Source organism: Dipodomys spectabilis, unplaced genomic scaffold, assembly GCF_019054845.1.
Source record: "Dipodomys spectabilis isolate Male_0828 unplaced genomic scaffold, ASM1905484v1 ptg000095l, whole genome shotgun sequence".
NCBI lineage: Eukaryota > Metazoa > Chordata > Mammalia > Rodentia > Heteromyidae > Dipodomys > Dipodomys spectabilis.
In genome coordinates this window covers 39,007,602-39,029,976 of record NW_024870772.1, presented here as the reverse complement: position 1 = coordinate 39,029,976, position 22,375 = coordinate 39,007,602, and positions in this window count along the sequence as shown.

Sequence of the window (22,375 nt, the reverse complement as noted above, 5' to 3'; positions counted from 1 at the left end):
ATTTTACTGCCTGAAAAATAGCTGGATATCAAATCCATAAATATGAAATCATTAGTTTTTGGAGTTAACAAGGCTAATAGATCCATAGCTTTCACAGTTAGAAAGGCTAACAGCTCCATAAGCTTTTAAAATTAGCATGGCTAATCTGGCTGATGTCAGGAGCAAGGCAGAGCGACTTAATTCCTGCTTGTGCTTCCATAGATTTAAGATAGGAGAGGAGGATTCAAGTTAGAAACACATCATATGAAAAATGGAGCCAGGTAAGTAGCAGGAGGGGGGGGTTAGGAGAAATAAGGAGAAGGATGAAAGGGGAGATATTGTTCAAAACGCAATGTCCTCACAAACTGACATACTGAATTAACACCCCTTTATATACCTACTTAAAGATAATTTTAAAAATTAAAGGAAATTAATATTTTTCATTTTAAAATGTTTTTTATTGTAAAAATACTGTACAGAGGGGTTAAAATTACATGAGTAAGGTAATGAGTACATTTCCTATCGAGCATTTTTACCTCCTCCTTTGTTTTTCTCCTACCATCCCTTCCCTCCACACCTCCCCAACTTGCCCCTTCTCCCCTCAAGTTGTAAAGTTTGCTTTCAACATCTTGTACATCTCATTGTTACAATGGGTCAATTTGTATCCTTGTTTCAGAATTTTGTTATTTCCCTACTCCTCCCCAAATTAGAAAAATGTATATACACGATGCAAGGCACCGACATCAAATACAGTGAAAAAAGGGTTATACTGTGGGGAAAGAACATACAAAAGAAACAAAAAAAAATCACATTCTGAAGTAAGTGAGGAAATATAGGAAAAATTCTACCACATGAAAAAATTATAGCTCCTTGTAAATTGGGGGACAATAGAATTGAACTTGCTCACTTAGCAGCACATTCCCATTTCTAGAGCCAGACAAAGGGCAGCCCAGGACCCTGAAGAGGCCACAAATGTGATTTAAACCATGCCAGGTCTGATAGTGAAATGGAGGAGCAGAGGCACATCTGTGCTTTGCAGATGGATAAGCGTTATCCTACTTTGTGAAAGATGGAGCGATGGAATTTGGAATGTACACTATCAGACTGGAGGTCTGGAAAAATTCTTTGAAGGGGCTGTCTAATGGTGTACAGACTATTAGGAGGAAAGCAGCTAATTTTCATTGTGTTTTACATATTTATCCCATCCTCCTAACAATTCTAGGTACTCAGCCCAATGCAAACATTCAACTTCAGGGAAATAGGTTCTTGTTCAGTTCCGTCTTGTACAATGTCACACAGTTAACAGTTGCTGGAAGTAGAATTTATATCTAGGTCTTACTGCCCTTTGTATAAACAGCAAAAAGTAATGGAACTTAAGAGTAAATACAGTTTTACTAAGATGACCTTGCTATACTAACATTTTGTTGTTGTTATTATTGGGAGAAGGATGCCAGTACTGGGTTTGAACTTGGGGCTTGGTCATTGTCCCTTAACTTTTTCATTCAAGTCTGGTGCTCTACCACTCAAACCACAGGTCTACTTCTAGCTTTTTGCTGATTAATTGGAGATAAGAGTCTTACAAACTTTCCTGCTGGGGCTGGATTTAAACCAGGACCTCAGCTTCCTGAGCTGCTAGTATTATAGTCTTGAACCATTGGCATCTTGCTTATATTAGCTTTACTTTCTCTTTTGGTAATGTTCTAGGTTCATCTGGAATTTTCCAGACACTAGTTTGGCTAATTATACATTATACTAGTGAATTATAAAGTCAGAGACCATGTTTTATATATGTTTACAGTTGTGCCTTTTTTTTTCTTTGACAGTTTAGTTTGTGGCACACATCAGTGCTCAGAAATATTCTATGATAAAACCCATGAAAGTGGAGGGCAATCTCCAAACATAAGCTGCAGACTTCTGTACTGTTAGACATTTTGATCTGGATTTTATGAAGACATAGAAGACATGTATAACAAGTCTGAAGATGACAGAAAGCTGGAAAAGGAAGCAAATATGATTGACAATAAAATCAAGATTTGAAATACTCTTGGCAAATTGGAATGATACTAAAACCCAAATGTTCTCTTCTCTATTTACCTTTGAAAACTCAACTGCTTAAGTACAGAATAGGGTGATGTAGTTTGGCAACAATTTATGTGAAAAGATAGTCCATAATATAAGTCAACAATTTAATGTAGTCACTATTTTCTACAGAACAGTGCGTTAATAGGATAGTGATGTCTAAGTTATAGAAAGCAATCTTTCTGTTTTTTCTCATCTTATCATGGCAGAAGTGTTACTTTCAACTCTATCTAGACATTCCAATTTAAGGTGAATATTCGTAAATTCAGAGCCTCCAAGACAAGTTACCAAGTTCAAACATTCCTTCAAGAGACAGTTCGAGGAAGTAGGGGACTTTGAAGAGCAGTAGTTAGAAGAGAAAACACATGAGCTACCTTCCTATATTTGCGGAGCAATTATGCCCATAAGATTTGCTCCATGTTGTTTTCAGGGAACAGAAATAGGATGGAGAAATAGGAGAGAGCATAAGGCATGTGGATTTCACTTTATATGGGAAAGAACATCCTTCTCTATTTGTTCATTGAGACACAGGCTAACAGGAAGCCCAGACTTTCCCTTAAATGTGAATAATTGTCTGGAGGAGATATCTGTGCAGAAAAGATGGAGGACCAAAAAACAATCCCTGTTTCTTCCCATCCTCCTTTCCTCCTCCTCCTCCTCTTCCTCCTCCTCCTCCTCCTCTTCCTCCTCCACCTCCTCCTCCTCCTCATCCTCCATCCCCTCTTCTTTTCTGGAGTAGAGAGCAACCTGTTTTCAAATGAGCAGAGATCCTCATTTGTTCTCTTCTATGGTCCACTAGGACTTTTCTTTAACAAACAAGCTCTTCATTTCTCCCACACTATTTTTCTTTGCAAGCAATTCTATTTTGTGAAGGCAAAGCTGATTTCATTCTTGTGTTACATTGTGGTTTTGTATATTTTTTGTGGTATTGGAAATTGGACCCAAGGTCTTGAGACAAAACACTCTACCATGTGAGCCATATGCTCAGTTCCTATTTCATTCCTATATGGAACATTGCACAAACAATCTTGTCTCCCATGTTCAAAGAACTGCATTTTCCAATGTTTTTATTTAAAGAACTCTTAAAACGAAAATGCTTCTCAGGAGTGAGGACTGCTAAAAATAACTGCACATGAAGATCTTTGATAAATAAATACTTAAGTATATATTTATCAAAGGTCTTCAGATATATTCTTTTTCTCAAAATTGCTAGCACAGAATGAATTTTACATTGTGAATGTCTGTAGGAGATAGACTATACATACATTCTTTTATTCTCTGAAACACTGGTTGTTTAAATAGATTGACTAATAAAATCAAGGGTTTTTTTGTTGTTGGCATGTGTGTGTGTGTGTGTGTATGCATGCACATGTATGTGCATATACTGAGCTTGAACTCAGGGCCTTGCATCTTGCTTGGCATTTTCACTCAGGATTGGCACTGTACCACTTGAGCAACACCTCCACTTTTGGGTTTTGGCTGGCTAATTGGTAATAAGAGTGTCCCAGACTTTTCCACCTGGGCTGGCTTAGAACCAAGATCCTCAGTTCTCAACCTCCTGAGTAGCTAAGATTACATGTGTGAGCCACTAGTACCTAAAAATTGCTTTTGCTCATCTTCTGGGAGAAGTTAGAAAGAACACTTTGGCTTTTTTAATAGTCAATATCTTCATCCCATATTTCTTCAATTGAGTTTTTCTCAACATATAGTAAGTTACTATATTATCTCATCACCAGCACCCTGGCCTAAACACTCACCATGTGTGCTAGGCAAGCCCTGACCTCTTCCAAGAAAAAAGCCTAACTCAATCCCTAGCCATCAAATTCATGATTAGATTCTATATTACCTGGGAAGTATTTTTAAAATCCTAGTTAATGAAATCTGCCATTTTCTTTAGGAAAAGATTGCATAGTTCCCACAAGGTCTCTGCTAAAGTATGGGGAAAATGTAAAAGGCTCTTACCATGCATCTGCAACCAGCCAATAAGTCCTTTTTCTTGCTTGTTATTTCTTTCTCCTCTGATCATTTCACCCACCATCACCCACCCACAAAATGGACCTGATCTGAGTTTCTACCCTGTTTGCATTCTCCTCCTAAGCATTTCTTTTTGTTTTGGAGCACTTAGCATGTAGCAGACTCTTATTTTCTTTGACTCCAACTTAGAATTCCAAGAACAGGGCCAACCAACAATTTTGTGAAATGGATTTCCTGCTCGGAAACATGATACGAAAGTGAAGAAATCCGTCTAGGTTGCAATTTGATGAGCTGTTTCTAATCTAGCAGCACTGAGCTGTGGGCTGGATCTCAGCACTGCAATATGGATGGCATTGTGTCTGCATTTCTCTCTGGAGGCAGGAAGCAGGTCCAGAATCAATATTCATGAGCTATTGCTTTGGTTTTCCTGATCGGCAGAAATCTGTTCTCTTCCAATCTGCATTTCTTCCCCAGGCTCTGTCAGCTCTTTAACAAGGCTGAAGATTGAATTTCCCCACTACTCCTGATCTTTTTTGTAGGTTAAAATTGCTACTCACATCTGTCAGCTTTTGCTTACAAAATGATCTTTTTGCATCCCCAGAGAAAAGCCAGTTATTTCCAGGCAAGGTGCTTGTCACCTTGAAGGAAATACTTGAAACCCATCAAGGAAATCAAATAAAGGCAGGGTGCTAGAGTAATATTAGTGAAATAAGATGGTTAAATTTTTTTAAGTCCCTAAGAATTTTGGTCACTGTGAGAAACTTTTGGAATTCAAACATTACGTCGGAATATTCTTCAGAAAGTTTGCACCTGAATTGATACAAAATATCTGTCACATTAAAAACGAAGTAAGTCATATTATAGATTTTGGTGTAGTGGGTATTTCTTTAGTGAAAACAGAGCTCCATATCAACAAATCCAGTTTTACCTTAGTGCTGTCACTAATGAGTAGTGGCATTTTTCTTAATAGATGACATATTCCAGTGGGTTTTAAAAATCAATATGCAGCCAGGTACTGGTGTCTCACACTTGTAATATTAGCGATTCAGAAGGCTGAGATCCAAGGATACTAATTCAAAGCTAGCCCAGGTTGGAAAGTCTGTAGACTCTTATCTCCAATGAATTATCAAAAAAAAGCCAGAAATGGAGGTGTGGGTCAAGTAGTAGAGCAATAGCCTTGAGCAAAAAAGCAAAGTGAGAGCAAGAAGCCCCAAGTTCAAGCCCCAGAACTGTCACACACATTCATAAAAGTCAATATATACTACGCATATAGTAAGGATATGAAATATGGTAATGTTCAATGTATAGCTTAGAAGGTTTTTTTACGCACACATAGTCATATGACCCAACCCAGAAAAAAGGAATTTTTCCAGTATCACAGAAGATTCTCTTATGTTTTGTTTCAGATGGCATATACCCCTGCAGGGGTAACCACTGTTTGGACCTTTTATATGATTGATTAGTTTTGTTTGTTCTTGAACTGAATGAAAGCATATAGAATTTTTGGGCTCTTCAATGAGATTTATCCACATGGCTGCGCTTACCTACTTATATTGCCACATATTTAATTATATGAATATGCCACAACTTATCCATTCTTCTTTTGAGTTGAATTTGGCTATTTCTAGCATTTGGTTATTCAAAGATAAAGTTACTGTGAACATTCTGGTGTCTGTTTGTTAGTGAATTGTGTGGTATCATCTTCTGCATGCTGGAATTGCTGATTTATAAGGCAGGTGATGTTTCAGTCAGTGCAAATTTCCAAACAGTTCCTAAAAGCCATCATGCCATTATATAAATCCTTCCAAATTTGTCAGTCCCTTAAATTTCAGTCACTTTGGTGGGTGTGTGATGGGATCTCATTGTGCTTTTCATTTGCATTCCCCAGACGAATAATAATAACAAGCATATTTTCATATATTTATTGGCCTTTTGGATGTTCTGGGTTTTTTTGAAGCTAAAACTGGGGATCTCTCATTTGCTAACTAGGTGAACATCATGATACAGAATACATTAAAAAAACTTGGTGCTAAAAAAGGTAACATTTTAAAAATTACATCAATTCCTTTTATTTAAAGCTCAGGAAAATCTGGAAGAAGAAAGAACTGGGTTCACCTCCAATGATTGTAGTCAAAACTACTAGTATAAAAGTAAATATGAATATAGGTCCCATGGTTTCCTTTATTTTCAATAATTAGTATATGTCTAGTATATGTCTAGGATAATCTTATCAGATGAGCAAAAAAGCTCAAAAGCTGTGTACATATGACCATACAAGATGACGCTAAATGAAATGAACCCAAAGGCATGGACACAAGAGGTCTTTCTTTGTTGTTGTTGTTTTTAAATGTACTGTGTGATTTTTTTGTTTCTTTTGTATGTTCTTCCCCCCTATGGTATAGCCCCTGTTGTCACTGTATTTGTGTATACTGTCTTGTATAGACATCTATCTAATTTGGGCAAGGGAAGAGGAATAACAAAATGCTGAAACAAGGAGACAAGATGACCCATTGCAACAATGACACTCACAAGACACTATGTTGGAAATGAACCTTACAACTTCAGGGAGGAGGGGTAAGGAATGGGGGAGGTGGGAGGGAAGGGAAAGTAGGAGAAAAACAAAGGAGGAGGTAACAATGCTCAACAAGAAATGTACGCATTACCTTACTCACGTACCTGTAACCCCTCTGTACAGCATCTTTACAATAAAATAAAATTTGCAACAAGTAAATATGGCTTTCGAGTGGTTTTCTTGCCTTCCTTGATTTGAGAAGAGCTGATGGCTGGGTGAGATCGCTCAGTCCTCTGAAGCTAGCTATTTAGGAGGTCAAGATCAAGAGGATCATAGTTGGAGGCTAGTTAGTGAGGCCCCATCTCACTGGATAAACTAGATGCGGTGGCTCATACTTGTAATTTCAAGCATATAGGAGGCATGACTAGAAGGATCATGTTTCCAGATCACTGCAGCCAAAAGTGAGACACTATCTAAAAAATAAACTAAAAGCAAAAAACACTGGTGGCATAACATGAGTGAGTGAGGCTCTGAGTTGGAGCACTAGTATAACAACAACAATAATAATAAAATTAAAAAATAAAAGGAGATGATGGTTGCCATAGGTCTTTTGTCTGACCAGATAGGTAAGTACCCTATAGGCCAGTCAAGTTGATACAACAAAATTACCCTTTCCATGTAATGATTAATGCTTACAACTCAACTTTCTCACCTGAGTCGTAAATACTAAGGTTCTATCTGACTTGCAAATAGCTCTCCACTTGCCATGAAATGAATTGTGTATTGTTTGCATTTTCTTATTACAAAAATCAGGAAGAAATAATTTGATTACCTATGTCTTAAGTTATTAAATGATCAAATGAGTTTTCCTATTTGAATTACTGAAGTTGTTGACTGCACTTCCCACCGCTCTGCTCTGCTGAGCCTCTTTTGTTGAAAGTACACTTCTGACAGGAAATGATAATTGATGACTCAAGCTGTTCCTATACTTCATTTTCAGCTCTGGATAATATTTTTGTTGAAAGAACCTGCAGATACATCTAGTACTGAGCAAAAGCATCATCCAGATTCTGTATGTAATAATGTTATTTTTAATGTATTTTCAAGACGTAACAGCTTTCATTACACATAATAAATATTAATGCAAGCAAGAATCAAAGCACAGACAGAACTTGGGTGTATACATCCACAGTGCAAGTGGTCAGAGCTTCAAGCAGTAGATCAGAGCAACCCTGAGGATCTCTGATTTATATGTGCCAGAACTTAAAATTGAAATACGATTAATAATAGAAGCCCAGCACTGGTTGCTCACACCTGTAATCCTAGCTACTCAGGAGGCTGAGATTTGAGGATTTGAGCCAGCCCAGGCAGACTCTCTCTCTCTCTCTCTCTCTCTCTCTCTCTCTCTCTCTCTCCATCTCTCTCTCCCTCTCTCTCTCTCTCTCCATCTCTCCCTCTCTCTCTCTCTCTATATATATATATATATTTGTAAAGATACTGTAGAGAGGGGTTACAGTTATGCGAGCAAGGTAATGAGTCCATTTCCTATGGAGCATTGTTACACCCTCCTTCATTTTTCCCCTACCATCCCTTTCCTCCCTACCTCCCCAACTCCTCCCTCCCTCTCCCACCAACCCCCCCCCACAAAGTTGTAAAATTCATTTTCAACATACTGTCTTGTACATATCATTGTTACAATAGGTCATCCTGTATCCTTATTTCAGCATTTTGTTATTTCCCTTCCCCTCCCCGGATAAGAAAAATGTATGTACAAGATGCAGGACACCAGAATCAAATACAGTGACAACAGGGGATGTATCATGGGGGAAGAACATACAAAGAAACAAAAAAAATCACATAGTACATTTTAAGTACCTTAAAAAGAACAAGAACAAAGATAAAACCTCTTGTCTCCCTATCTTGGGGTTCATTTTGCTTAGCATCAGGTTATATGGTCATATGTACATAGCTTTTGACCAGACAAGACTCTTATTTCCAATAAATTGCTCAAAAGAAGCCAGAAGTGTAGCTGTGCTAAAGAAGCTTAAGAACAGCACCTAGACCCTGAGTTCAAACCCCAGGAGCAAGACACATCAAAAATCTCAATATAAAAGTACATTCCCAGATTGTCCTAAGCTTGAATAAAAAGAATTGAGGGGGTTGATGTAATTTTTTTTAACTTCTACTTCTTTTTTTTTTTTAGCAACATGTGGTATTTTAAAAAATGCATTCTGTGTCATGATGTCAGAGGCTCACATTAAACAATATATGTGTGTAGGGACTTAAATAATATTTCTTATGTTTAGATGGGGAGTGATGGATATCAACATTGAAGGAATTCTCAGAAAAACTCTTATTATGATTGTTTAATGTAAACCATAATTAATTGCTGTCACATACTAAAAAAGGCTAAAATTAAAATGTTCACCTTCGGTTTTAACTGTGCTCGTGGTGGTAGAAGGCCAAGTATAGCTGGTGCTGGTGAATGCTATTAACACATAGTCTTGGTTGGTAGGACGTTTGGATGAGTATGTTTGTGAGTGAGGGTGTGGGTGAGTATGAATGTTGGTGGATAGGCTAAAGAAAAAGGGGAGAGAGCTGCTCTCCAAGAATATCTAACATTCACCCTAGGTTTACGGTTTCAAATCGCTTTAATTTATATTAGTTAAACCTCCTACCAAGTATATAAGTTGAAATTGTTACCTAGTTTTGTCAGGAGAACTGTTGAAACTCAAGCTATTCACATAAAAGCACAAAGGCAGATAGTACCATGAGGTCCTTCCACGACACCCTCAGCCCGTCCAATTAAAAACCAACCTCTCAGCACCCAGGGCTGCTTTAAGGGAGGAAAGAACGGGGTCTAATGTATTTATTCTTCTGTCCAAGTCTTATGAGAATTGTCCAAAATTTTTAATTCTGGCCTTTCAAGAAGTCAGGAAAAAAATTGTTGTCTTTCTGAGTTGCCTGGGCTAGGAGCAAGCAGCATTTTCTGGGCCCCAAAAGATTCTTGGTCATAAGTAGAAGAGAGGTGAAGTAAAATTTTATGTATCTCCTATGTGGAACTATTTTGTTGGGCCTAATCATATCTGGTGGAGAAAATGACCTGGCTACCAAGAGATTCTATAAGCTGGAGGTGATGTTCATAGAATATACAAAGTTGTTATGAAGTATGATTTGTCCTGGGAAGTAGTTTCCTTTTTAAATTGGCTTTCTTCATTTTCCCCTTACTTTATCATATGTATGTATCAGGAAACCTAGTAGTTTTGTTCCTTTGAAATAGTGGATTAATGATTAGTTAGTGAGATACAAAGAAATAACTTAGTTATTCATAAAAGGATGTATTCAATGTATGGAGGCTTAATATTTCCGAAGTGCTTATTCTGTGAGGGGTACTCATAGCATAACGTGGGACTCATGCTCATTGCAATCTTATCACCCTCCATTTCCAACTTATGAAAGTGAGAAATGAACTTTGTAATATGTCCAAAGCACATAGTTTCCACACATGTATATGTATGCATGTTTTATTTTCTTTATGGTACAGAAATTGAACCCAAGACTTTGCACATGCTACAGAAATGCTCAACCATTGAGCTATATCCTCAGTCTTCAGTATACTTTTTTTTAAATTTCAGACATTGTAGTTTGCATTTCTAGATCTGTGTAGAACTTTTTCTATATCTCCCACGTCTCTATTTCTGTTGTTGAACATATGGAATACAATTATAGTAACTATTTTCATGTTATTTTTTCTGGCCAAGATAAAGACAGGGGTTTTTTTTGAGACCTAAAGAATGAGTAGGCATTTGCCACGTGAACGGAGTGGGAGGGGTGGTAGAATTCAGAAAAAAATCATTTTCTAGGCAGAATGAATAACATGTGTAAAGGTCCTCAAACAAGAAGGAGTTTGGAGTTTATGAGAAATATGAAGATCAGAATGGGTGGAGCAGAATACAATGGAGAGGGGAAGAGTTGTAGAAGAGATGCTCAGAAAGAAGGAGGGAAGCAAACCATGAAGAATCTTGTAGACTGTGTGCATCCGTCAGCATAGGCTATATTCTGCCATAATAACAAATCACCCTCAAATCTCAGTGGCTCAAAGCAACAAGGAGTTTTTTCCCTGCTTATGACATATGTTATCATTACTTGTCCTCACAACTTCATTCAAAGACCAAGGCTGAAGGATAATTCCTAACTGGAGCATACCAGCTTTATGGCCAAAGGCAAAGAGCCTTGTTAGAATTATCTGATGCTTTCAAAAACATCTGTTAAGAGTCTACATATGTCATGTCCATTAATGTTTGTTTCATTGGAGAGAAAATGAGTCTTATGTCAATGAGGTAGAGAGGGACATTAAATATTTGATACCAGTAATAGAACCAAGCACATAATGTTAAGAACAGGCTAGATTCTATGAAAATGAAGAAGAGGAACATTATCTCATCCTTTACCATCAGATAATTTTTAATCAAAAATAAGTTGGAGTTAAAATCAGAGAAATAAAATAGATGATTATATTAAGAGCATATTTAAGGCAAAAAGCAAAGTGAGGCTGGGCATCCATGACTTATACTTGTAATTCTAGCTAATCCTAGTTAATCAAGCTGAGATCTGAGGATTTTGGTTCAAAGCCAGCCTGGACAGGAAAGTCTATGAGACTCTTGTTCTAAAAAGCTGGAAGTGGAGCTGTAGCTTAAGTGACAAAGCACTGGCCTTGAGCATAAAGAAAACAAAAAACCACAAGAAACATAACTCAGGGACAGCACCCAGGCCCTGAGTTCAAACTTTCTCCTACTTCAAACAAACAAACAAACAAAAAGCAACTGAAGAGGGCAGACTAGTACACCCATGACAGATACCATCTCGGAGGATAAAGCAGATGGAACAACAGGCTAGCAGAACAGAGGGAGAGAAAGACAGTCTCAGCACATGGACTGTGAAGCTCACAGCAGCAGACGGCGGAGATGGAGGTGAAAAAAGCAAGAGCCTCATTTCGGAGGCTGTATACTGTAGTTTCATTTGCAAACAGACTCTTATTTTTAAAAAAAATAGAAAACAGAACAAAGGGAAGAAAGAACTTAAGCACATGGAACTCTCCAAAGCACTGCAGCAGCAAAGGCAGGGATTGAGATGAAAGACAGGATTAGACAACATCAAAGCCCCCAGCCCCCAGCATGCATGCAGGAGCAAACAGATGGGTGGTGGACAGGTGAGTGGGCCTGCAGTCTGCATAGCATATAGGCACCGGGAAAGTTGTCTCTTCTTCCTAGCATTCAGTCACAGTGTAGTGGCAGGAGACCATGTTGAAAGGCTTCAGGGCTTTAGTAGTCAGAGTTCCTTGCATTGCAGTTTGTCTATGGCCCTTCAGGAAGGCTCAGATACTGTTCTACTGGGTGCTGGATGGAAGCAGGTTTAGTTAGAGTGGGCAGATTTTGAGTCAGAGATGCTAAGAGATCCATGCTATGAGGAATTAGTTGGATTCATGGGAGGAATGGAAATTACTTCCCTTGAAGTACAATCAATCATGGTAGATAGCTATGAGAGTTTGCGGAGGAGGAGTAGTGGTTTTGGTGATTACGTAGGGGAGCTAAGTAGCAGAAAGCTAGAGAATCAGGAGGTGGAACACATAGGATAGCTCTGATTGCTGAATTCCCATGGGACTGCCATCCATGACCAGATAGTTGAGACTCAGACGAAGATTGGATGAAGACCAATCAACACAAAGCTTGCAGTCTGCCCTTCCTGGTCCTAAAAATAAAGGCTTTCCAGAGTAAGTATAGCCAGCTAAACTAACAAAGAATAATAGTTGCTAGGCAAACATCACAAAGGAAAAAAGAGGAAACCAAATAGTAACACGGCCTCTGTTCTTACTAGTGGTAGTGTGTTGCCAAATGGTTATAGAAAGAAGAGCTAGTGGGCCTAGGTTGAGGCCTCTCATTACTGCCTACACAATTGACCTCCTTTAGAGAACCCCAAATCTGTCCTCAAAATGAAAAAAGAAAACATTTTTTTGGGAGGGTTAGGATGTGTGTGTTGGGGGTAGAGTGTCTTACAGACTATTTTGATCAGACCAATTTGTTTTAAATATTTATATATTTTAATTCTTGTGTGTAACTTGTTTTTCTCTTCTTTGTGAGTATATTTCTGTCTTATAAATGTGAATATTTTGGTTCAGGCCATCCCAGGGATGAAGAGGAGTCCCTATTTAAAAATACCAAAGGCATAGAGACATAGCTTAAAGTGTTAGAGTACCTCTGTTTGGCAAGCAAAGGCCTTGAGTTTAGACCTCAATACCACCAAGAGATGGGTTAATAGACAACAGGAAGAAAAAGGAGGAGGAAGAGAAAGAGGAGGAGGAGGAAGAGAGAAAGGAGGGGGAGTAGAAGGAGGAGTGGAAAGGGAAGAAAGAGGAAGAGGAGGAGAAGTTGGGGAGGTGGGGAACGAAGGGATGGTGGTAGGGGAAAAACAAAGGAGGAGGCAACAATGCTCGATAGGAATGTACTTATTACCTTACTCATGTAATTGTAACCCCTCTGTACAGTAACTTTATTTATAAGATACCATGTGAGGGCTGGGAAGGTGGCTCAGTGGTAGAGTGCTTGCCTTGCATGCATGAAGCCCTGGGTTTGATTCCTCAGCACCACATAAGCAAAAAAAGAAAAAAACTGGAAGTGGCGCTGTGGCTCAAGTGGTAGAGCGCTAGCCTTGAGCTGAAGAGCTGAGGGACAGTGTCCAGGCCCAGAGTTCAGGCCCCATGACTGGACCAAAAAACAAACAAACAAACAAGATACCATGTGATTTTTTTGTTGCTTTGTATATCCCTCCCCCATGGTATAACTCCTGTTTTACTGTATTTGATGTTGGTATAATTTGGGGAGGGGAAGGGAAAAAAACAAAATGTTTAAATAGGGATACAGATTGACCCATTGCAACAATGAGATGTACAAGATGCTATGTCGAAAAATGAACTTTACAATTTAGGCAGTGAGTGGGGGGTAGGGGGGGAGAGGTGGGGGTGGGGGAGTGTAACTGAGGAGGTGGGAAGGAAGGGATGGTAGAGGAAAAACGAAGGAGGAGGCAGCAATGCTGGATAAGAAATGTACTCATTACCTTGCTTGTATAACTGTAACCCCTTTGTACAGTATTTTCACAGTAAAAAAACTTAATTAAAAAAGAGTAGTGCAATGCAAATTCATAAGATCATTTGAGAATATTTGTGGAAATTCATATTCCAGTAAAAGGGAAAATCTAGAAGTGGAAAATACATTTCTAGACATTTATGACCTACCAAAATTGAACCCAGAAGTTATTAAAAAAATCCTAAACAAATCTGTTATGAACAATGAGCCTGAAGCAGTAAGAGGAATTCTTCAATAAAGAACAGCATAGGAATGAATGGGTTCACAGCTAAATGTCAACAAATCTTTAAAGGAATACTACTAGTGCTCCTCAAACTGGTGAAGAAATGATATCAAACTCATTCTGTGAAACTGCTGTGAAGATGTGCACACACAAGAAGAGAATATTAGACAGCAATTTATTGGAAGAATGTAGATCCAAACTCCTGCATTAAATGCTTTCAGATCAAATTTGATGACACATTAAAAGATCATATATCACAGTCAAGTTACACATTCCAGAAATGCAAGAGAAGTTTATCATATACAAATTGATAAAAACAAAATAGAATAAAGGACAAAAATTACATGATCATCTCAAGTGATGCACAAAAAAGCCTTTGTCAAAATTCTAATCCTTTTATGATTAAAAAAATTAAGGAAGCTGGGAACAGAAAATTCTTACTTCAAGAAAATTAAGCATATATGTGACACATCTATAGTCAACATTACACTGAATGTGTAAAAAACTAAAATAATTTCCTTTAAATTCAGAGATGAGGTCTGCTGTCATCACTTTTATTCAATATAGTACTTGAAATCTTGGAGCAATGGTCAAGAGAAGGAAGTTCAAAAATCAGTAGTGTTTACAGTTGTAACAAAGACTCTGGGAAAGAAATTATAATGCAATCCCATTTCTGATCGTCTCAAAAATGCTTAGTAGATGAAGATGTAAATTTTTTAAATGAATAATAAATACTGAAGAAGACATTAGAGGGTGGAAAGAGAGCATCAGAGTTAATATTTTGAAAATGACTATATAACCAAATGCCATATACAGATTCAAGGCAATCCCCAATTGCAAGACAAAGCAGGGTGCTAATGATTTATTTACACCTATAATGCTAGCTACTCAGAAGACTGAGATATGGGGGTTGCAGTTTAAAGCTAGTCTGGGCAGATAAATCCATGAATTGGAGATGGAGCATCTCCAATTAACCAGCACAAAAAACGCAGGGATGGGAGGTATGGCTCAAGTGGTAGGGTGCTACTTGTGAGAAAAAAGGCCAAGCTCAAGCCCCAGTACCAGCGCCACACAAACACACAAAAATTACAAGGATATTCTTCACAGAATAGTGATAATCAGGTATAAAATTAATATGGAAGCCCAAAATACTCTGAACAGACAAAGCTATTCTGATCAGAAAGAGGAGTGCTGGAGATATTATAGCACCTAATTTTCAAATACTACAGAGTGAAATATTTTTCCTCATTAGATTCAATTAATCTTAGACATTTAAAGTCATTGTTTTGGTATGGAGTTATTATTTATACTGAATTCTTATTTGGGATTGAATAAAACTGTAAAGGCAAATTCTTTTATTATTGGATAGTATTCTGTGTTAGATGATACAGACATCTAGCCAAAAAGCTCAACACAGATTTTACTTAAATAGTTAAGTTTTCTCATGGCTTAGGAAAACAAAGACATTACACAAGTGCTGATGGCTCACACCTGTAATCCTAGCTATTTAGGAGGCTGAGATCTGAGGATTGCAGTTGGAAGCCAGTCCAGGCAGGAAAGTCCATGAGACTTTTACCTAAAATAACCAGAAGTGGAGTTGTGGCTCAAAGTGGTAGAGCACTAGCCTTGAGTGAAAAGACTCAGGGACAATGCGCAGGCCATGAGTTCAATCCCTATAATGACTGACAAAAAAATGATAGAACTTGCATTTTATGAATCTAAAATAATGTATTGTTGTTGTTTTATATTATATGGTTTGTGAGTAAGTCTAGTTTTTTTGTAAATAAATCTCCTCTTCAGGAGATGCAATATATACAAATTCCACTGTAGAATTGACTACTTTTTCTCCCTATCAAATGAGATAAACCAGAATGGTAGATTGCAAAGGGCCAGCTATTTGCTGATATTGGAAAGTTAGCTGGCCTACGAAACTCAGTTTGCCCTTGTGTTAACAGGGGAAGTAATCACACACCACACACACACATCTTCTTGATGATTCAAGCTAACTGTGTGGATCCAGTTGAATTCAGTGTGTGAAAAATAATTTTTAAAAATGCAAAACATTTATTTTCTTTAATTATATTTAGTAAGACTTATTTCTGAAAAATTGTGTGCATTCTAGTTTATGATGATTTTTTTGGTTTTTTAATTGTGAAAATACTGTACAGAGGGGTAACAATTACATGGGCAAGGTAATGAGTACATTTCTTATCAAGCATTGTTGCCTCCTCCTTTGTTTCCTTTTCCCTCCCTTCCCATCTCCCTCCCTCCCCTTATGTCGTTTTTTGATATAACATCTTGTACATCTCATTGTTGCAATGGGTCCACCTGTACCCTATTTAAACAATTTGTTTTTTCCCTTCCCCTCCACTAATTATACCAACATCAAATACAGTGAAAATAGGGGTTATACTGTGGTGGGGAGACATACAAAGCAACAAAGAAATCATCTTATAAATATGTTAGAAACAATCGCATGAAAGAACAAGCATTTGAATACTTATCTTGGGGTTCATTTCACCTAACATCAACTTATTTGACCATTTCTGCTTGTCTCAGACATATACTAGTTATTGCAAATAAGGGAAACTATGGGACCTATGTTTCTTTGGGTCTGGCTTACTTCACTTAATATAATTTTTTCCAAGTCTTTCCATTTTCTTTTTTATTTATTTATTGTGAAAATACTGTACAGAGGGGTTACAATTACATGGGCAAGATAATGAGTACATTTCTTGTCAAGCATTGTTTCCCCTTCCCATCCCTTCCCAGCCTCCCCCCCCCTACCTAATCCTCCCCCCCCCCACCGAAGTTGTAAAGTTCATTTTCGACATAACGACTTGTACTTCATTGTTGCAACGGGTCCACCTATATCCTTATTTAAACAACTTGTTTTTCCCCTTCCCCTCCACAAATTATACCGACATCAAATACAGTGAAAGCAAGGGTTATACTGTGAGGGAGGGACATACAAAGCAACAATGAAATAATCTTATAAATGCGTTAGAAACAAATGCATGAAAGAAAAAAATTTAAATACATATCTTAGGGTTCATTTTCCTAACATCACCTTATCTGACCTTTTCTGCTTGCCAAGTCTTTCCATTTTCTAATAAATGGGGCAATGTCATTCTTTCTGATGGAGGCATAGAATTCCATTGTGTATATATACCACATTTTCTTGATCCATTCATCTACTGAGAGGCATCTGGGTTGGTTCCATATCTTAGCTATGGTAAATAATGCTGCAACAAACATAGTTGTGCTGGTATCTTTAGTATGGTCTTCTTTGTGATCTTTTGGGTAAATGCCCAAAAGTGGGATTGCTGGGTCATAGGGGAGCTCTAGGTGGAGTCTTTTTAGGAACCTCCATACTACTTTCCAAAGTGGTTGAACAAGTTTAGTCTCCCACCAACAATGCAGTAAGGTTCCCTTCTGTCCACATCCCCTCCAGCATCTGTTGTTATTAGAGTTCTTGATTATAGCCATTCTAACTAGGGTGAGATGGTTGTTTTTTGTTGTTGTTTTTTATTTTACTTTTGAGTATGATTTTATTTTATCTTTTTAAAAAGTTTATTGTAAAAGTGATGTACAAAAGGGAAAAGTAATGAGTATATTTCCTTTTGAACGGTGACATCTATTCCCTCATTCTCTTTCAACAATGCTTGTTTGTAAACTCATTACTTTATAATAGTAACTTGAACACAATATTCTGAGTTTATGCTGCAAGTACTCTGTTACTGAATCTTTATTGTAATATAAACAATAATGGATGTGATAGCTTTCTGCTACTGTAACAACTTCTGAAGATAATCATCTTCATTTTTGTTTATTTCTTTCCATGCTAGTTACTGGAGCTTGAACTCAGGGCCTCTTGTTCTTACTTGTTTTGTTTTGTTTTGTTTTTTGCTTGGAGCTGGGTCTCTACCACTTGGGCCACAGCTCCACTTCTGGCTTTTGCTGGTTAAAGGGAGGTAGGAGTCTCTTGGATTTGTCTGTTAATGAAGGTTTCCGATACTACCTTCATATCTCAACTTCCTGAGTAGCTAGGATTATGGGCATAAGGCACCACCACATGGCAATCATCATCAAAAGGAAACATTTATTCTGATCCCCAGTTTTGGAGTTTTACTTCTATGATGAGCAGTCCTGTCGCTGTAAACCTATGTGAGGCAGCCCCTCTTGGCAATGAAATAAGACAGATAAGAGGTGACTTTCTTCCACCATCCTTTCTGACTGCGCCTCCTGAATCACCTAAAATCTCTTACAAGGCTCCTGCATAACAATTTTCCACCACTTCCTGCTGGCACCAAGCAGAGAATCCAGCTTTGAACACAAGGCTTTGGGGGACACATGAGATCCAAACTATATCAGAATATGCCTATTTTTGTCGTGCAGCCCCAAAGGAAGGGACAGAGAAGGACCTGGAGAACTAACCCAGCCCTCAGAGACACTGGACTCCATCCGTGGCAGTCACGATGCCATCTTGTTGTATTATTTGAAAGAATATAATGTCTCAGGAGAACTGAGTGTTAGTTACCCTTCATGGGCCTAGGGTTTGTGATAGAGGCTAAAAAACAAAAGGATATCCAAGTCAGAGATGTATATCTCTTTGAAGCAATAAGTTCCTGTCTTTTTGGGAGATCATCTGAGTGCTGGGTGTAGGGCCATGTATTGAAAAGTGACACTAAATCCAGGTGGCTTCTTTCTTCAGTGACCAGGCTAGGCCCCAAACCAACAGCATTCAGTTTATACCTCTATTGCACTTTCCAGGCAGCTTCAATGATCTGTGTATGTGAGTTGCTTCCTAATAGACCTTACATTCTGTAAGGACAGAATAGTGTCTTACCCACTTTGTATCTACCGCCCAGCACGGTGCCTGGCGGATACTCAAACAGACATAGGAAGAGAAAGGCATTGATCAGGCTTAGCAAGCTTGGCAGGCCCCATAAGGAGAAAGAGAGAGAGGCTTTCAATCCTTTCATGGCTGCATGGTGTGAAGGAGGTGCGGCACCAGGGGTTGCCATTCAGAGACCCAAGAGAGAGCAACTCTTGCCAGAGGAACGGGCAAGCCATACTTGGGAGAGACCAGTGATTGGAGAGTTTGAGTCGAAAATTGGGGAATCCTAAAAGAGAGCAGTAACTCTAACATTGCTTAGCGTAAAACAAAGCAGTAACTATAATTGCACTACACACACACACACACACACACACACACACACACACACACACACACACACATTAAAGTCACTGTATAAAGGAATTTATTTCAACTATTATTGCCCTTTTGCCTGATATAAGAAATTTCTTGCTGGTGATTAGTTTATAAGGAGAATAGCCTTGGGCTCAACAGAAAGATGGATTCCTCAGGTTTTACATGAAAATTATAAGCAAGGAAATGATGAGTCTTCCCATCTACCCTTTTCCAAATGATCCTGAGCATATCAGACTCTCAGCCCCTTGTTAGACTTGGGTGGTCTGTAATTACAAACACCTCTGACATAGTTTGTGTTTGTGTGTGCTCACATATACATATGAAGTGTGGCCTCAAATTAGGACATACTTACTCCTGATTTTCTGCATCTTATAAAGATTATGATTACAATTACTTCACAAACATTCACTCAATTTTGACTTTATAGTAAGGCCAATTTTCCTTCCTTTCCCTTCCCTTCCCTTCCTCTCTCTAACTCACTCTTTCTTTTCTTCCCTCCCTCCCTCCCTTCCTTCATGAAAATGAACCATAAACTTCCCTTCTCCCAGGAACTATAAACATCCAGGAATTCTGTGACTGGTCTGCACATTCATTCATTTCTCATCTGTGCTGGACAAGGACACAGCCTATCAGACAAGTGATTGCTTATGTTAATTGTGTTTTAGACAAACTGACCCTAGAGGCAAATAAATGTGAGAAATCTGAGCTGAGCAATTCCTCTTGCATGGACTTCTTAGAGACTTTGTTATATGTTATTATACCCTGTCGAGTGGAACAGTATCCAGCATTTCCCAACTCATGTGACCACAGGACCCTTGGCTTATAGATAACTCACAGAAATAATGTTTTGCATAGTCTGTTTTGAAAAGTTCTATCTCTGCCATTGACAGTGACTCCTGCTGCTGACAGCAGTAGCCTTAGAGATGTTGGATGGTGACTGAATATGACTGAGCCACTGTGTCTCTCTGAGTTTCACTCTCCCTAAGATATAATGGTGTTCAGCATCCCCACACCACATCCACATTTGTGTAGTTTTATATTCCAACTGGACCCTTGTCAGGAAGATACTAACAAAGCAGCCTTACTTTTTTCATATCTCGTTAACACATAAGTAAAGCAGGATTCTTCATCACCATAGCAATCTCTATGATTGCTCTACCCCCCTGTCTTTCCTCTCTAACTATCTCCTTAAGAGGCCAGCTTAGGGCCAGCTATATTTCTCTGAGTAGATTCATTTCTAGACCTGGCCCCCTGACTGTTGTCTCCACCTGTCCCAACTTGCTTGCCTCTAGTAAACACCTACTTGCCTTTCAAATGCCCTACATCTGTGGACTCTGCCCTGGATTTCCTAGCAGTAATCACAATGTCCTAAGATACTACAGCATTTGGTAATAGTCTTCACAGTACCCACAAACTGCACAGTACCTATATTGTCTCTTTCTATGTATAGACAGAGGTACCATAATCAATGATTGTTGAAGTGAAGTGAATGTCAATATGAGTTTCTGGCTCCCTGGTTCAATGAACAAAGGACATTTGATTTCACATTGTCATGCCAAGAACCCATTTATTGTCATAGGACTAGCCCCTGGGCACTTGGAGTTGACTGCCACAAGATAACAAAGAGACAGCCCCAAGAGCAACTTGACAAACTGCAGTCTGGAATCTGAAAACAGAGTCAATGAACAATAATTGTGAAAACTGTAAGACAATTCATAAAAGCCATAGTACTTTGTACTGATTACATTAGTAGTTGAGCAACTAATTGTGTGTGTGTGTGTGTGTGTGTGTGTGTGTGTGAGAGAGAGAGAGAGAGAGAGAGAGAGAGAGAGAGAGAGAGAGAGAGAGAGAGAGAGTTCTAGCTTTTCGGTGGTGAATAAAAGATAAAAGTCTCATGGCTTCAAACCACAATCCTCAAATCTCAATCTTTTTTTTTTTTGTCTTTTGAGTATCATTGTTGCAATGGGTCTTTTGTTATTCCCCTTCCCCTCCTCAAATTGACAAATGTATATACAAGATGCAGAGTATCAAAATCAAATACAGTGACAACAGAGGATATACCATAGGGGGAAAGACAAAAGAAACAAAAAAAATATCCCATACTACATTAAAAACAACAGCAACAAAGAAAAACCTCTTGTGTCCATATTTGGGGGTTCATTTTGCTTAGTCTCATTTTACTTGAGTAGCTAGATTACAGGCATGAGCCACCGACTCTTAATACTTTTAGATGTTGCTTCCTGACACTGCTGAGAACACTGTAATCTCTGCCTGCTTCCTGTATTACTCTCAGTCCTTCTCATTGAAGCTAGCAACTCTGATAACTGGCCAGAGCCATTCTGCTGCCACCAGAGATTCTTAATGAAGGAGACAGGAGTAATCTGGGTGGGGAAACCTCAGAATATGAGGGTTCTGGATGTATAAGTGAAACTAGTGTTTCCAAGTGGAAATAAATCTTATGAAGTGTAAAAAATGTCAGATAGACAATTAATCAAATTTTATCATGCTCTGTTTTTTTTCAATGAACGGGTGCTAAGCAATTAAATTGCAAGGAGTTTCTGGAGGGTTGCCAAAATACTTAACACTGGAAAGAGATCCTTGCCTTGAGTTATGCAAAGACCAAAAGCATAATCCATAACACAAAACAATAGATTTCAGCTTTGCCAAAATGAAATCCTTTATCTGTAAAGGATAATTTTATTCATTTTTTAAAAAATTTATTGTGAAAATACCGTACAGAGGGGTTATAATTACATGGGCAAGATAATGAGTGCATTTCTTATCAAGCATTATTGCCTCCTCCTTTGTTTCCCCTTACCATCCCTTTGTAAAGGATAATTTTAATAGGATAAGAAAGTATGCTACTAACTTTCCAGGAAATATCCTCTAATCACACATATGACACTAGATCCATATCCAGAATAAAGAATAAGAAATAAAAAATAATTAAATCAAGAATAGTGAACACCGAATTCAACAAAAAACAGAGATCTAAACAGATCACTCACCAAGTAAGATATTCAGGAGGGAAATAAGCATATGGAAAGATGTTCAGCACCAGTCATCATTAGGAAAATGTAAATGGGAAACCCAGAACTCCTCTTAGAATGACAAAAATTAAAAGAAACAGAATATATCAGATGCAGAACTAGACTTTTGATGTACCACTTGAAGAAATGTGAAGCTGTAGAACTACCTGGAAAATACCTTTGTTGTTTTCTGTCAAGTTAAAGATACACTTACCAAATGGCTCA